Raw genomic sequence first — 18,088 nt, 5'->3', positions numbered from 1 at the left:
ATTGGAAAAAGTCTAAAAATCCTATTCAAAACAAGAGTTTAAAGATCAATACCTTATGAGTCAAATTGTCATTGTACAATTATAATATTAGAATTATAGAATTTCTTTAAACAGCAAAATCTAAAGAAGCCTCTGAAATATGTTTTATTTTATAAAGTTTTCAGGAAATATGGTACCTACAACCACCAAGAAAGAAGAGCTGGGCGCGGAGTGCGTCCTTTGGACCCTGGATCCCTGCACTGAGAAGCTCTTAGACCCACGGGAAGACTGATGCCAAGACACATGGAGATTTTCAAGGAAAGCTGGATCCACAGATGTTGAAAGAGACAAGGACATTTCCCCAGAGCCAACAGAGAGAGAAAGCCTTCCCCTAGAGCTAGCATCCTAAATTCAGACTTCCAGCCTCCTAAACTGTGAGAGAATAAATTTCTGTTTGTTAGAGCCATCTACTTGTGGTATTTCTGTTATAGCAGCACTAGGTAACTAAGGCAGATGGTATGAGTTGATATGTGTCCCCCAAAAAAGATACACTCAAGCCCTAACCCCTAGTACCTGTAGATGTGACCTTATTTGGAAATAGGATTGTTGCAGATGTAATCGGTTATGTTAACGTGAGGTCATACTAGAGTAGGGTGGACCTAATCCAACATGACTGGTATCCTTATAAAACAGGAGAAGTGACACAGAGGGAAGATGGCCATGTGAAGACAGAGGCAGAGATGGGAGTTATGATGCCACAAGCCAAGGAACACCAAAAATAGCCAGTCATCACCAGAAGCTAGGAGTAAGGCATGGAGTAGATTCTGTCTTGGAGACCTCAGAAAGAATGAACACTGCCAACACTCTGATTTCAGACTTCTAGCTTCCAGAATTGTGAGACCATAAATTTCTATTGTTTTAAGCCACCTGGTTTGTGGTATTTTACTAAAGCAGCCCTAGGAAACAATACAGTGAGCCAGTTTCTTAACTTATCTGGACTTCAGTTTCTTCAAAGTGGAATTAGAATACTTACGTCAAAGGACTATTGTAGTAATTAAGGGAGTTAGTTATGTAAAGCACTTAGTATATAGCGCTTGACCTATAGTAAGCACTCACAATATAATAGCTGCTATTTATTGTTATTACTACTGTGATAAATTATTCTATCTCTCTGCAGCATTTGACCCTTGAAAGCCTTGTCTTCTTCTTAAGGTTCTCTCCTCTTCTGGCTTTCTTGATGCCATACGCTTCTAATTTTCCTACCCCATGAATACTTCAGAGCACCTGCCATGGCTACAACCCCCTTCTGATGGCTCCCTAAAATCATTGGTTTCCATGCTTGATACCATGTGTTGCTTGGTCACAACCACCTAGACAAGTAATGGGCACCTAACCCAAAGGCAGCATCTGTGGGTTGACTAGTGGCTCCAGAGCTATTCACACTCAAGGCCTCCAAACAAAAAGGGCTCTTTATAATGTATGATAACTTATCAAGCAAATTAGATCATATCTCTTGAGGAATGTGGGCAGAGAAAGAGAGAAAGCAGGGGCAGAAAGTAGCTCATTGCCTCTAATGTTCCCTGTGTCAGGCAGATGATCACGTAGCCTGGTCACAAGAACTGCATTGTGTCCTAATGACCTTTCAGTGCCCATGAGACCTGGCTGTTTGCTATCTGAGAATGTCTTCCACCTTTCTGCATAGCCTCACGATAACCACAATACCCAAAATTCTAGCCATGGCATAAGAACCTAACAAACACACTCCCTAAGCAGCTGCGCTAGGCTGATTCAACAACTTGTTTGTTAGCATATAACACTGGTCATACAATCACTCTCTGCCGTAGCTTGGGCACTCCCCTCTCTGCTGGTAATTCACCAATTGCAGCTCCATCCTGACCTATTTTCTGAAGTACCAGCTCTAACTTCAGGGGCCCCACTGACACCTCCAATGAAGATTCCAAACAGACTTATTAAGCCTTCGCTTTCTCCTTACCCATGCCCTCTGGCATAAATATGCCCCTCCTGTCGTATTCCCTGTCTCAGCTAATAACACCGTCTACTCCAAGTCACTTAGGCTAGAGACCTTAGCGTGATCTTTGCCATGTCCCTCTTTATCAATGCCCACATCTAATCAGCCTCTGAAATGACCCTCAGTTGTCTCCTCCCTTCTCCTTATGATGGCCTTTGAGAAGATAGATGGTCTGGCCCTGTACCATAACGTCTCCCACCTCACCACCCCCTCCTTACTCACTCTGCTCCCAGCCACACTGACCTCCGAGCTGGTCCTTGAAGAGGCCAGGTACAATCCTGCCTCAGGGTCTTCGTGTGTGTTGTTTCCTCTAACTGGGATGCTTTTCTTGATATCTATCCCTCACCTCGTTCACATTTTTGTTCAAATTAACTTTCTGCAACCTTCTCTGACACCTTATTTAAACTCTCAGCACCTGCCAACTATCACTCCTTAACTCCTTCCACTGTTTGACTTTCCTGTATAGGAGCCCTGGTGGCATGGTGTATAGGACCTTGGCTGCTAACCAAAAGGTCAGCAGTTTGAATCCACCAATCGCTCCTTGGAAACCCTATGGGGCAGTTCTACTCTGTCCTATAGGGTTGCTGTGAGTTGTACTTGATTTGACACAATGGTTTCGGTTTTTATAGCTGTTTAACATGCTGTATAATTTACTTATTTTTTTTGGTGTTGTGTTCTCCTCCCCCCACACCCACCACTGCCCTGCAAGCCCACACTGTGGAATGTATGCTCCATGAGGGCAGGAATTTTTAACACTATTGCTCACAATAGTGCCTGGCACATAGTAAATGCTCAATAAATGTGTGTTTAATAAATTAATTAATTGATCTCTTCCCTGCCACCATTCTTGTAGTCTCACTGCAATGCTCCATCATGGGTGTACACTCCTGATCCACATGGAAAAATGAAAAATCTGATCATTTGGAACTGTCCTCTGGAATGGGACAAGCTCTGTGTCTGGGCCCTTCTAGGCCATTAAGGGCTGAGACTTGTCAGAGTGGCTGTGTTCTCAGCCACCTTAAACCCCTCTATATCCTTGCCACAAAAGGCAGTATCCTGTGCCTTCTAGAGGAGGTCGAATCCTTCAAGTCTCCATGATTGTTTTCCTTTTGTTTTCTACTCCCACTGGAGCCATAGTCCCTCCCGCTTTTCCAATAAATAAACTTATATGATAATTAATTTATAAGATGATTAATTTCTGTTTAAAAGCCATGTTATAGCCTGTTTTCATTTTTTAAACCATTTCCCATTATAAAAGGAACATGTGCATTTTATAAAATGTTTTAAAATATAAGAAAAAATGGCCTCCAAAAATTATTATTTCTATTTTGCCATTTTTTAATGTGTATTTTCCACATGAATATATATTTACTTCCTGCTTTTTTCAGTGAAAATTATAATGATATTTTGGTGTTGATAAAAAATTCTTCATCTATACAGTTCCTAATAAATAAGTATCTAATATACTTCAGGTAACTTCATTTTTTTCTACCATTCTACATTTGGACATGTATTTCCAATTTCATGCATGAACTAAACATGAGATTAACTTCTTTTTGTGTATGGCTTCCCTGACTTTGTTGTTGTTGTTGGGTGCTGTTGGGTCGACTCCGACATTATAATCTAGAGCAGATTGCTGGGTCTTTTCTCCCGCAGAGTCACTGGTGGGTTTGAAGTGCCAACCTTTCAGTTAGCAGCCGAGCACTTAACCACTATGCCACCAGGGCTCCTTTCCTGACTTTAGGATTATTGTATCATACTTGAGTTCCAGAAGAGGAATTATTAGATCGAAAAGTATGAATAATCATAAAGCTCTTGATAGCTACAACCTACCTTCTTTTTCAGCAGAGTTTTCTTTAAGCTCTTTTGGGTACAAGGAATCCCTCAGGTTACCTTAGTCGTTGGGAAGTTGGTGGGGGTGATAATTGTAGAAACATTCAGGGCAGGAATCCAAGCCATGAAGCCAGGCCCCATAGTAACTCAGAGAATGAACCAGAACCAGCTGAACCGCACAGGCTGCAACCAAAGAGCCGTTCAGGAAGTAGGGGAGCTCTGGGGATGGCTACCTTGTCACCTATGAGCAGCTGCTGCACAGGGATTTCTGTCCCAGAACCTACCACTACCAACTGGTCTGCCTCCACTTCTGCTCCCATTACCAGTGCAACTCCCTTTCGTATTTTTAGTTCTGTTTTCCTGCAGAAGCAATCTGATAAGCTCAGCTAATAATCACCATGCTATTTAGAATTGAATTTTTACTTCAGGTAACCTCATTGTTACCCGGACTGATTATATTTGGTTGCCCTTGGTTAAGTGCCTACCTCTGTCTTAATCCTTTGTGGCCAAGATGTAGGGTTAGAGGAAGCAGAACATGGTCCCCCCATGTTGAGCTTATGGTAATCTGCTTATAGTTATTCAAAATATTTCAGCACCAGGATAGCATAGGACTGAGCAGTCAGTCTTAGCCAATGTGCCCTTGTGGAGTGTCCCTGCCAGATATGAGCCCTGGCTGAGGGCCAGCAGGTGGAGTGACTGGTCTGCCCGGTACCAGTGTGCACACCCATCCAAAAGGTAGGAGAGTGCTGGGTGTCTAATGACTAGCCTTCTTTTTAAAATTTTCCCAGTTGTGTAGGCAAGATGGTATTTGGTTTTCCTAAGGTCCATTTATTTTATTATCACTAGTCATTTATTCATTCAAAAAATATTTCATAACTGTCTTCCAGGTGTCAGCCCCTGTGCCAGGAGCTGGGGACACGGCAGACTGAGCCCAGAGTGCTACCCTCTTCTTAAATAATGTATTAGAATTACGCCTGTGCTAAGCAACTAAAGTGTAAGTGCTTGACGAGTTTTTAACAGCCATCCCGGCCTATGCTGGGAGGCCTCCCGGAAAGAATGGCTTTTAGGTGAGATCTGAAGGATTAGCAGGAGTTGGCTAGGTCACAGGAGATGGAGGGGTGGGTGAGGATGGGAGGAATGCCCAACAGTGTTGAATGGGAAGGATTTTAATCTTTACATTTATAAGCAATGGGAGTCAGTGAAGGGTTTAAGTGTGTGTGTGTGTATGTGTGTGTGTATTCAAGATATAATTAGAATAGTCTTTTGTAACTGATCCCTCTGTGTAGAGACCTCCACCTGCCTGTCAGTTTGTTGTACTGTGGTGGCTTGTGTGTTGCTGTGATGCTGGAAGCTATGCCACTGGTATTTCAAATACCAGCAAGGTCACCTGTGGTGGACAGGTTTCAGCAGAGCTTCCAGACTAAGACAGATTAGGATGGGAGGCCTGGTGATCTACTTCTGAAAATTATCCAGTGTAAACCTTTATGGATCACAACAGAGTAGTGTCCAGTATAGCGCTAGAAGATCAGCCCCTAGGTTGGAAGTCACACAAAATACATAGTGGTCGCAACATGGGCTCAACAATTGTGAAGCTGGCGCAGGACCAGGCAGCGTTTCATTCTGTTGTACATGGGGTCACCATGAGTCAGAGCCCTCTCAATGGCAACTGGTAACCGTGTAGAGGATGGAATGAGAGAGAGCTGGAGGAAGTGCAGAGAGGACACTTAGGGGGCTATTGCACTGGTCTTAGTGAGAGAAATGGCACCTTGGACTAGGGTAATGGCATTGAGAACGGGGAAGACATTAAGGAAGTAAAACTGACAATACCTTGTAACATGTTGGGCTTGGGGGTGTAGGAGAGAATGAAGTTAATGATTTTTTTTTTTTTTTTAGAGAAAGAAAGTAATTTTTTATTCTAACTTTATGAACGGGGAAACTGAGACAAAAACAGATTTAAGAGACTTGTATGGATCATGAGATTGATCAGTGTACTAGTTTTCTCTTCAATGCTTTACCATTAAATGTACAAAAAAAGAAAACCTGACAAATTATAAATTCAACAATTCTCATACTATGAAATTGCCATGTTGTAATTTTCATTATTGTTATGGTTTCATCAATATTTTGACATTATTTTAATGCAGTTTGGCTCTTTGGAAATATATCAGAATTAATTTGGTCCAGTTATAAATTCTACTTTTTTTTTGTCAATTACTTTTTTTTTTATTAACTTTTATTGAGCTTCAAGTGAACTTTTACAAATCAAGTCAAACTGTCACATATAAGTTTATATACACCTTACTCCGTACTTCCACTTGCTCTCCCCCAATGAGTCAGCCCTTCCAGTCTCTCCTTTCGTGACAATTTTGCCAGCTTCTAACTCTCTCTATCCTCCCATCCCCCCTCCAGACAGGAGATGCCAACACAGTCTCAAGTGTCCACCTGATACAAATAGTTCACTCTTCCTCAGCATCTCTCTCCTACCCACTGTCCAGTCCCTTCCATGTCTGATGAGTTGTCTTCGGGAATGGTTCCTGTCCTGGGCCAACAGAAGGTTTGGGGACCATGACCGCCGGGATTCCTCTAGTCTCAATCAGACCATTAAGTATGGTCTTTTTGTGAGAATTTGGGGTCCAAGCTTAACATTTTATATGATTATTTTTTTTCCTGACTAACTTATTCATGTCAGTTGCTCATTATTTGTCAGGTAGTTTTAAGATTTTCTGTTTGTTTTGTATGAATGTGATGTTAAGGTTAATAAATCCTGGAGCTTATTTGCCTTTATTTCTTTGGAAATTTAGCCATTTCAAAATTTTCATATTATAGTTTAATATTTTCATTGTAGTTATCCAGCTTTTCTTGGAACCTTACATTACCAAAAAAAAAAAACCCAAACCTGTTGCTGTGGGGTCGATTCCGACTCATAGCAACCCTATAGGACAGAGTAGAACTGCCCCATAAAGTTTCCGAGTAACGCCTGGTGGATTTGAACTGCCAACCTTTTGGTTAGCAGCCTTAGCTCTTAACCACTACACCATCAGGATTTCCAAGGAAGGTTCCAGGGAACCTTACATTAGACTTAGGTTATTTTCATAGTTCTTTTGATCGAAGGCTGATTATATTAAATAATACTGAAATGAATAGGTGTGAATTTAAGGCTAATGGCTAATGAGCAAGTAAATTAGCATTTCAAAGAGGTGTCAAAAGATCTCTGGAAGGTTTCCCCAATGGCCAAAATGAAGGCCAATATTTTTAATTCTAACTTTTGAATAATGACAATGCATCTCCCATATAAAGGTATACGGAGAGCAAGATCATTTACACCTTCGTGTCCATTCCACTTAATACTCCCTCCCTGCAATCACTTACATTCATTTCCAGAATTTATTTATGGAAAAATGAATAAATACTGATATATGTTCATATTCTTCCCTACTTATTTTTAAAATAAAAAGTAGCATACCGTATACATTGTTGGGAGCCTTAGTCTTTTTCATTGAACAACATATCTTGTAGCCCTTCCCATGTGAGAATAGAGGGTGTTTCTTCATTTTTTATAGCTGTATAGTATTCCATTATGTCAATGTACCATAATTTGTGAAACCAGGTCCCTAATGAATTCAACCTTTGCGTATGGCTATTATAATGTCACTGGGAATAACCTGGTATACACATCATTTCACACCTACTTGAGAATGACTGTAGATAAATTCCCACAATCAAGACTTCTGAGGCATTGAGTAATTACAAAGACTGATTCAAGCTTTATGAAACCTGAAGATGATAAAAGCTGGATAACTACAATGAAAATATTAAACTATAATATGAAAATTTTGAAATGGCCTTTGTTAAGAAAAAGAATATAAAATTATAATTTTAAATTAAGTACAAAAATAAATATTTATGTAGTATTATAAAAGGAAACCTTAATAAATTACAAAATTTAAAAAGCTAACAAATGTCACAGAATCCTAAAAAGATGACATAACATTTTTTACTAATTAACTGCTTGCACACCTCTATGATACTTTTTTCTCTCTTTTTTGGCTGCATTCTCTTTGATTACCTCTTCAGATGACCACAGTATTGTGTTATCTTTATAAAGAGAAAGCAGGAAGATAGTTCAGTCTTTCCTTCGGCAGAATTAATTGGAATTCACATTTAATAGTTGACAGTGGGGATGCATAAAGCATATGGTTTCACATACAGACACACTTGCTGTTTTAGTGCTGCTATAGGTTTGTGCCCTACAACTCAGGAATTCTGGTAAATTCTATTTCACATGATTGCTATTTTTTTTTAAAAGATAATACATATATGGTGCATTTATAATTGCTGCATTATCAAGTATATTCCTGATGGGAAAGAATATACATTTTGACCAGGTATACATAAAAACTAAAAGCTCTGCTCATAATTTGACATGTCTAGTGGACTTCTGGAGTCATGGTGGCACAGTGATAAAGAGCTACGGCTGCTAACCAAAAAGCTGGCATTTGAAATCCACCAGCTGCTCCTTGGAAATCCTATGAGGCAACTCTACTCTGACTATAGAGTTGCTATGAGTCAGAATAGACTCGACGGCAATGGGTTTGGGTTGTCTTGGTGTAGTGGACTTCTAACGAGCCCTTGTGGCACAATGGTTAAACAGCTTGGCTGCTAACCAAAGGTTGGTGGTTCAAACTCACCCAGCAGCTCTGCAGCAGAAAAGACTTGGCTATGAAGATCACAGCCTTGGAAACCCTATGGGGCAGTTCTACTCTGTCCTATAGGTTCGCTGTGAGTCAGAATCGACTCAACGGCACCTAACAACAGCAACAGTGGCCTTCTGGCTCCACACGTTTCTTTTCTACTACTTATATAATTCTGGATCAGGCACTGTGAGACAGGTTCATATTTCAATTCTGGTGTCAGGCACTATGAGACAGGTTCATATTCCAATATGATCTCTGGGCCTGCACCTTCTAGACAGAATGCCAAGTGGTTGGTACAGTGGGCAGTAGGAATATTTCTGGAAATTGTTCCTACACGAGGACACCTAGCAATAACCTGTTTATACATGAAAGTGACTGTGCACCGCATACATATATCCCGAATAGACCCAAAATAAACATATCTCCAGCTCAACTTGTCTTTAACCTCAAGAACTTCAAGATCATGGACGAATCAGCATTGGTTGAGGCCAAGGCAGCATCAGCGTTCCCACAAGAGCTCAAGAAGAAACTCAGGGAAGAGAAAGGCTACCTTCCAGAACAAATCTTCAGTTGTGATGAAAGAACTATTTACGTAGAATTAACATTGTATTAGATATTGTAAGTAATCTAGAGATGATTTAAAGTATACTGGAGAACGTGTGTAGGTTATATGCAAACACCACACTATTATAAGGGACTTGCGCATCCATGAATTTTGGTATCCATGGGGGTCCTGGAACCAATACCCCTGAGGTAGAGAGGGATGACTATCTGCATTTGTAATTTTGATTAAAAAAAAAAAAATTTTTTTTTCCTATCAAAAAATTTTGATAGACATTGCCAAATTGCCCTCCATAGGCATTGCACCAATTTACCGTCCCACCCAAAATGCATGAAGATTCTTCACTCTTGATTTCTATGTGTTATCAAATTTTTAGATTTTTGTCAATCTGATGGGTAAGGAAAAAAGGCTTAGTATAGTTGTGTTCTGTATTTCTCTAATTATGAGTCAAGTCGGGCATCTTTTCTTATCTTTAAGAGCCATATGTATTTCCTTTTCTGTGAACTTTCATTTCATTTTCTTTGCCTACTTTCCCATTGGGTTGTTGGTTGTTTTCTTATTGGTCACTAAAAACTCTTTATGTATTGGTAGATTAGGATTTTAGCTTGATATGAGTTGCAAACTTTTTTCCCTGTTTGTTATTAACCTTTAATTTTTCTTACTATGAGTGTTTTTTATTGTTTGTCTTTGCCAGATTGAAGTCTTTTATTATTGTATTATTAACTTTATCACAACTTAATTGTTTTTCCTATATGACTTCTGGATTTGAAGTCATAGTAGAAAGGTCTTCCTCACTTTAAGATTACAAAGAAATCATTCTGTGTTTTCTTCTAGTAGTTTTATGATTTAGTTTTTTATATTTGATCCATTTAGTGTGAAAGGTTTTTAAAAATTGATGATTTTTATGAAGATTGTAGGGTCTTCAGAAAATGGAATTCTAGACATTAATCAAGGAAACAGTACTATTCCTAAGCCTTACCTTAAAAAAAAAAAACTGTACTTTTAGTTAAAGTTTAGAGACTAAATGCCTCCTTCATCAAAATAATGTTTACTGAACACCTGTTATGTGCTGAATTTCCCTGTGTTGTAAAAACTACATCACTGGTCATGAAAGAGTTAAAATACAGACTAGTCTACTCTCAGAAATAGAAATAATAAATAACTGTGCTGCCTAGTAGGAGCGTTCAACTGCTAAGCACAAGGTCGGCAGTTTGAACCTACTAGCCCCTCCACAGGAGAAAGATGTGGCAATCTGCTTCTGTAAAAATTACAGCCTTGGAAACCATATGGGGCCATTCTACTCTGTCCTGTAGGGTCGCTATGAGTCAGAATCGACTAGATAGCAAGGAGTTTGTTTTTTGGTTCTTTTTTTTGGAAGAATGATCAGTGGCCAGAAATAAAATTTCTTCATGCTTCCCAGACACCTTAATATGTATAGCATTACAGATTGTTCTGTCCTTTTTCATGGTTGGTACCCCATGTTCCTGTTGAGGAACTGGTCCTTCCATGGGGAATAGCAACCAGCCTTTGTAGTGCAGGTACTTATTTTCCAAGAAAAGATCAAATGCTCCCTTCAGCTGGAAACGCCCACTCTCCATGTTGTTTCAAAGGGTTTCTCACTCCTGCATTCCAGGCATGTCCAGACTAAACCCTGGTCTGAAAAAGACCAGGTCCTGATTTCCAATGCAACTTGTCTTTACTCTGGAACTAGATCAGAAAAATATACTCACTGTTCATTAATAATTATAATTAACCTATTGCACCAGTAGGGCTCCTTTTGCATGTTTTATTCACTTCCTATTGCATGATAATCATTTCACCAGGGCATCAAAAAATCTTTATTAATGCACATTTTTATATCATGCCCGTCTTCATAGACAGAAAAAAAAGAGCTATTTTCAATTTCAAAGCCAAGGTTGCATTTGTCTTCTCCCCACTAGGAAAAAAAAAAAAGAAAGAAAAAAAAAGCTGAATCAGCAATTCCCCACAAAGGAGAAAGGAAACAAGGGCTGATGAAGAGGAACTATTTTGGAATAAACAGTTGGATTGCCTTGACGCATGCATCTACAGACTAAAGGATATGGAATAATTGATGGCCGTATTGGCAGATCAAAGTGTCTCAAGGGCACCACAGGCTGCAGAGTGCAACGGGTTGCACTTTTCCTGCATTTAGTGTGTGTATTTTGTGAGCATAATGATAATTTGTACTCACACAAGACCTTTCATCTGGGGAGGAATTCAAAGCACTTTGAAGATGTTGATAAGAAAAAGACCTGCTAATTAAGATTGCTTAGAAATAAAAACTCTCTTTTCAGCATGTTTACATGATTGCTGGGGAGCTCCGACTTAAAGAGATTTGCTATCACAGGTGAGTTGTTTCAAATGTTTTCTTTTTAAAACATACTATTGGATTTAGCAGAGTGATAGAACGGCTTTCTCTGGACAGTGACGCCTGGTATAAAAAGAATGATTCAACAGTCTCTGATGTGCTTGATTTGGAGATTATACATTCACCCAGAAAATGTGTGGCTAGAGCAAAAACCAGTACCGGGTTGGATATTTGTAATGAACTTTCAGATGATTACATCAAGTTGCAGACTCAACCCAGCAAAACAAGTTTGGAAGAAGGACAAAGTATTCCCAAACTGTTCAGAAATTACATTTGTTAAAGGAAGTCCAGATAGCAAAAATCATAGCACCCTTTGCATGGTGAACAAGAAGACTTTATTAAGATTGCTGTGAGCTTCCACTGGAACTCCGCTACATCAAACTTACGAAAGCAAATCTCTGCATAAAACCAAAAAGCCGAAGTCATTGCTGTCGCGTTGATTTCCACTCGTGGTGACCCATGTGTGCAGAGCAGAAATGCTCCGTAGGGTTTTCTTGGCTGTAATCTTTACGGAAGCAAACCGCCAACCAAAGCATTCACGACACCCAGGGACCTAAGTCCTTACGCAGACAAAGTCAATTCAGTGAAATTCAAAGTAATCCAGCTGTCAAAATTGATAGCTCCTTCCTCTCTGCTCCTTAGCCAGGTATGCTGTTTGTCCAACTACTTGGTGTTGAAGTCATTTAGTTCTTATATCAATTAGTTTTGTTTTTTTTTTTAATTAGTTCTTCCCCACTGGAGAGTAAAGTCCAAGAAGGCAGAAAATATATTTTATTCATTTTAATACCCTGTAGGGGCTTTTTTTTTTTTTTTAGGGGCTTAGCCCAGTGCCTGATCCTTAACATAACATACCCATTAACAACGATTTCTTTTAATTAGGAAGTTTATAGCAGTGTTTTTGTAATAGAAAAAATATATATATATTGGGCAGGGGATGTCGGCACAACTGGACTAAACCAAAAGCTAAGAAGTTTCCTGGACACAACCAAACACTTGGAGGGGCAGAGTAGCAGGGACGGGGGTCTGGAGACCATGGTTTCAGGGGACATCTAGGTCAACTGGCATAACAAAGTTTATTGAGAAAATGTTCTGCATCCCACTTTAGTGAGTGGCATCTAGGGTCTTAAAAGCTAGTGAGTGGCCATCTAAGATACATCAATTTGTCCCAAACCACCTGGAGCAAAGGAGAATGAAGAACACCAAAGACGCAAGGAAAATATGAACCCAAGAGACAGAAAGGGCCACATAAACCAGAGACTCCATCAGCCTGAGACCAAAAGAACTAGATGGTACCTGGCTACCACCAATGACCGCCCTGACAGGGAACACAACGGAGTCCCTGATAGGGCAAGAAAAAAGTAGGCTGCAGATATCAAATTTTAGTAAAAAGACCAGACTTAATGGTCTGACTGAGACTAGAGGAACCCCAGAAGACATGGCCCCAGGACTCTCTGTTAACCTAGAACTAAAACCATTCCTGAAGCCAACTCTTCAGACAAAGTTTAGAGTGGACTATAAGACATAAAAGGATACCCGTGAAGAGTGTGTTTCTTAGTTCAAGTAGATACACGAGACTAAATGGGCAGCTCCTGTCTGGAGGTGAGATAAGAAGGCAGAAAGGCATAGGAGCTGGTTGAACGGACACAGGAAATCCGGGGTGGAAAGGGGGAGTATGCTGTCACATTATAAGGATAGCAACCAGGGTCACATAAGAATGTGTGTATAAATTTTCATATGAGAAACTAACTTGAGCTGTAAAAGTTCACCTAATGAACAATAAATATATGTATATATTTAAATATATACATATACGAAAGAACATAAATGCCCATCAGTAGGGCACTGGCTGAAATTATGGAACATCCATGCAAGTAGAATGCTGTGTCACTGTTAAAAAGAACAGAAGTTCCTGCAAGGTGCAAACAGTTAACTAGCTGAAAGACTGGCAGCTCAAATTCACCCAGAGACACCTGGGAAGACAGGCCTGGCGATCTGCTTCCAAAAGATCACAATCTTGAAAACCTTACAGAATAGTTCTGCTCTGCATGCATGGGGTTGCCGGGAGTTGGATTTGACTGGACAGCAACTAACAACAGCAGCATGGTTTGGATTTGTAGGAATCAGCAAGTATTATTTTCGATCACTTAAAAAAAAAAGGAAAATATTTATTGACTTGAAGTTCAAATTTGTTGAACTTGCCTTCATTCGGGCAAGTGACCTAATATCCCATATTTCTCAACTTCACTGCCTTTCTGCCTGACAGTCTCTGGCACCGAGTGTGCCAGAGGGGACAAAGCCTGCCTTTTTCAAGAGTAAGAATTTGGCCGGATTCAAACTGACTCCCTTGGGCATGTCCCTGGGGCACCCTTCCAGGGCCTTGCTTTCTGAACTTGGTATACTAATGGGCTGGGACTGACTCCCTGGCTGACTCTAGAAGTTGTCAAAATCTCTGGGGTAACTTTCCTAGGCTTTCTCGTCTCTAATGAAGCATCAGTCTTTTTTCAGTTGTAAATCAGCTTAGATCAAAATTCAAGCAAGAGGCACCACTGTCCCTGAAATCCTTTCTTCTCGCTTTCTGGCTTCTGAGTGCTGTCTTCCTTGAAACTCCTGCTCTACCGGGGATAGTCAGAAACAGCTAAAACCGGTTGTCCTTGTGTTGACTCAGATGCACAGTGACCCGATGTGTTGCAGGGTAGAACTATGCTCCATAGGGTTTTCAAATGGCTGACTTTTAGGACGTAGATCACCAGGCCTTTCTTTTGAGATGTTTCTGGGTAGACTTGAACCTCCAACCTTTTGCTTAGCAGCTTAGCACCTAATCCTTTGCGCCAGCAGGAGTTACCTGTTTTCTGCAGTTTGTGTAGGTTGGCTTGCTGCCAGCATGATTCTCGCAATTGAAGGAAAACTGAGCATTCTCTAAAACAGGAAGGCACAAGGGAAATGGTGCGAATTTTGTAAATTCATCCATTTTGCTGTGCTCTGACCTGGCCCATTTTTTACTTTGTGGTTATACAAATTTGCCAACAATCCAGAAGAGGAAAGAATACCCTCTGGTGGCGAGACTATATCCTTGCACCATATGTTCTAGATTTCTGCTCCTGGTCAAGTTACCTTACCTGCACTTGTGCCAGGTACACAACATCAGCACGTTTACCCACCAAGTCTAGTTCTAAATCAATCACCTCAGTCATATCCTGAGTGGTATACAGAGTTACGGGCAGTAGAATTTTCATTTCCCGTCATGATTCTCTACCACTCGTCTGTCAGTTTGTCAGACTGTGGCGGCTCGCATGTTTCTGTGATGCTGGAAGTTATACCAGAGGCATTTCAAATACCAGCAGGTGGACAGGTTTCAGTGAAGCTTTCAGACTAAGACAGAACAGGAAGAAAGGCCTGGTGATCCCCTTCCAATAATTAGGCAAAGACAAGCCTGCAATCCCAACAGAACATGGTCTGATATAGTGCTGGAAGATGAGCCCGTAGATTGGAAGGCACTCAAAATACACAGTGGCCACAACAATGGACTCAAACATACCAGCAATTCTGAAGATGGCACAGGACCAAACAACGTTTTGTTCTGTTGTACGTGGGGTCGCCATGAATCAGAACCGACTGACAGCAGCTAACGGCGTCTTAATTTGATTATTCTGAGTTACTGTGTTATATATTATGTAGATTAAAATTCTTAACTTTTATTATCATTTTACTATGGGAGACAATCCCCATCATTATGTAAACTACGAGGCTCTAATACACTTTTGTGTGAACCATTGTTAATGAAGGCATTATTATTCTGCCCATTTCAGGCCCATTTTGGTTTTCCAAAAGTGTATATTCTATAGTCTAGGAGATTTATTTTATTTTATTGTACTTTAGATGAAGGCTTACAGAGCAAACTAATTTCTCACTGAACAACTAGTACACATATACATTTTAACACTGGTTGCTGTCATAGACTGAATTATGTCCCCCCCAAAATGTGTGTATCAGTTTGGCTGGGCCATGATTCCTGGTATTGTGTGGTTTTCCTATATGTTGTAAATCCTACCTCTATGATGTTAATGAGGCAGGATGGGGGGCAGTTGTATTAGTGAGGCAGGACTCAACCTACAGGATTGGACTGTGTCTTGAGGCAATCTCTTAAGATATAGAAGAGAGAAGCAAGCAGAGAGACAGGGGACCTCATACCACCAAGAAAGAAGCACTGGGAGCAGAACGCGTCCTTTAGACCGGGGGTTCCTGCACAGAGAAGCTCCTAGTCCGGGGGTGGGAGGTGGGAGACTGACGAGAAGGCCAACAGAGAGAGAAAGCCCTCCCCTGGAGCTGACGCCCTGAATTTGGACTTCTAGGCTACTATACTGTGGGAAAATAAATTTCTCTTTGTTAAAGCCATCCACTTGTGGTATTTCTGTCATAGCAGCACTAGATGACTAAGATAGTTGACAACCCTGCCACATGTCAACACTTTCCCCTCCTGGACCTTGGGTTCCCCATTACCAGCTTTCCTGTTCCCTCCTGCCTTCTCATCCTTGCCCCTGGGATGGTGTGCCCATTTAGTCTCATTTTGCTTTATGCACCCGTCCAATCTTTGGCTGAAGGGTGATCCTCAGGAGTGACTTCATCACTATAAGGCTGTCCAGGGACCATACTCTCGGGGTTTCTCCAGTCCGTCAGGCTAGTAAGTCTGGTCCTTTTTTTTTCTTCTTTTATGAGCTAGAATTTTGTTCTACATTTTTCTCCGGCTATGTCTGGGACCCTCTATTGTGATCCCGATCAGAGCAGTCAGTGATGGTAGCCAGACACGATCTATTTGTGCTGGACTCAGTCTGATGGAGGCTGTGGTAGTTATGGTCCATTAGTCCTTTGAACTAATCTTTCCCTTATGTCTTTGGTTTTCTTCATTCTCCCTTACTTTCGATGGGGTGAGACCAATGGAGTATCTTAGATGGCCACTCACAAGCTTTTAAGATCCCAGACGCTACTCACCAAAGCAGAATGTAGAACATTTTCTTTATAAACTATGTTATGCCAATTGAGCTAAATGTTCCCTGAGACCGTAGTCCCCACAGCCCTCAGCCCAGTAATTTGGTCCCTCAGGGAGTTTGGCTCTATCTATGGAGCTTCCAAGACCTTACCTTGCACAAATTATGCTGGCTTCCTGAGTACTGTGTACTGCCTTACCCTTCGCCAAAGTTACCACTTGCCTATTGTCTATTTAGTGTTTTTCCCTACCCACCTCTCTCTTCCCTGGTAACCATTAAAGATTGTTTTTTTGTGTGTGTAAACCTTTTCATGAGTTTTTGTAGTAGTGGTCTCATACAACATTTGTCATTTTGCGATTGACTTATTTTGCTTAGCATAATGCCCTCCAGGTTCATCCTTGTTGTGAGATGCTTCACAGGTTCATCATTGTTCTTTAGCATTGCATAATACTCCATTGTGTGTACGTACCACAGGTTGTCTATCCATTCATCTGTTGATGGGCATTTAGGTCGTTTCCATCTTTTTGCTATTGTGAATAATGCTGCAATGAACATGGGTGTGCATATGTTTACTTATGCGAAGGCTCTTATTTCTCTAGGATATATTCCTAGAAGTGGAATTGCTGGATCATATGGTAGTTCTATTTCTAGCTTTTGAAGGAAGCACCATATTGTTTTCCAAAATGGTTGTACCATTTTGCGTTCCTACCAGCAGTGCAAAAGAGTTTCAAACTCCCCCAAAGCCTCTCCAACATTTCTTTTCTTTCTTTTTTTTTTTTTTTTTGATTTGTGCCAGTAATGTTGGGGTGAGACGGCATCTCGTTGTACCTTTGACTTGCATTTCTCTAATGGCTACGAACACCTGGTGGATTCGAACTGCTGACTTTTTTGGTTAGCAGCCAAACTCTTAACCACTATGCCACTAGGGTTTCTGTTTTTATTTTTTTCAAATGGCTAGTTATCCTGAGAATTTCCTCAGTTACCTGTTAGATGCTTAAATGTCTTTTTAAGTCAAGTGTCTGTTGCTATCCTTTGCATGTTTTTTTTTTTCTTTTTTTAAATTGTACTTTATTTATTTATTACCCACTTAATGGGTGCAAAGTGGCATTTCATTGTGACTTTTTTTTAAAATAGAAATTTAGATGAAGGTTTACAGAACAAACTAGTTTCTCATCAAACAGTACACACAGTGTTCTATGACATTGATTAACAATGCCATGACATGTCAACACTCTCCCTTCTCAACCCTAGGTTCCCTATTACCAGCTTTCCTGTTCCCTCCTGCCTTCCGCCCCTTAGTCTCATTTTGTTTTATAGGCCTGTTCAATCTTTGGCTGAAGGGTGAACCCCAGGAGTGACTTCATTACTGAGCTGAAAGGGTGTCCGGGGGCTGTACTTTCAGGATTTCTCCAGTCTCTGTCAGGCCAGCAAGTCTGGTCTTTCTTTTTGAGTTAGAGTTTTGTTCTACATTTTTCTCCAGCTCTGTCTGAGATGCTCTATTGTGATCCATGTCAGAGCAGTCAGTGGTGGTAGCCGGTCACCATCTAGTTGTTCTGGACTCAGTCTGGTGGCGGCCATGGCAGAAGTGGTCCATTAGTTTTTCCTTTGCCCATTTTTTAA

This window comes from Loxodonta africana, chromosome 17 (assembly GCF_030014295.1).
Source record: "Loxodonta africana isolate mLoxAfr1 chromosome 17, mLoxAfr1.hap2, whole genome shotgun sequence".
NCBI classification, from domain to species: Eukaryota; Metazoa; Chordata; class Mammalia; order Proboscidea; family Elephantidae; genus Loxodonta; species Loxodonta africana.
The sequence above is the reverse complement of the archived record's forward strand: the minus strand, read 5'-3'. Positions refer to the sequence as shown.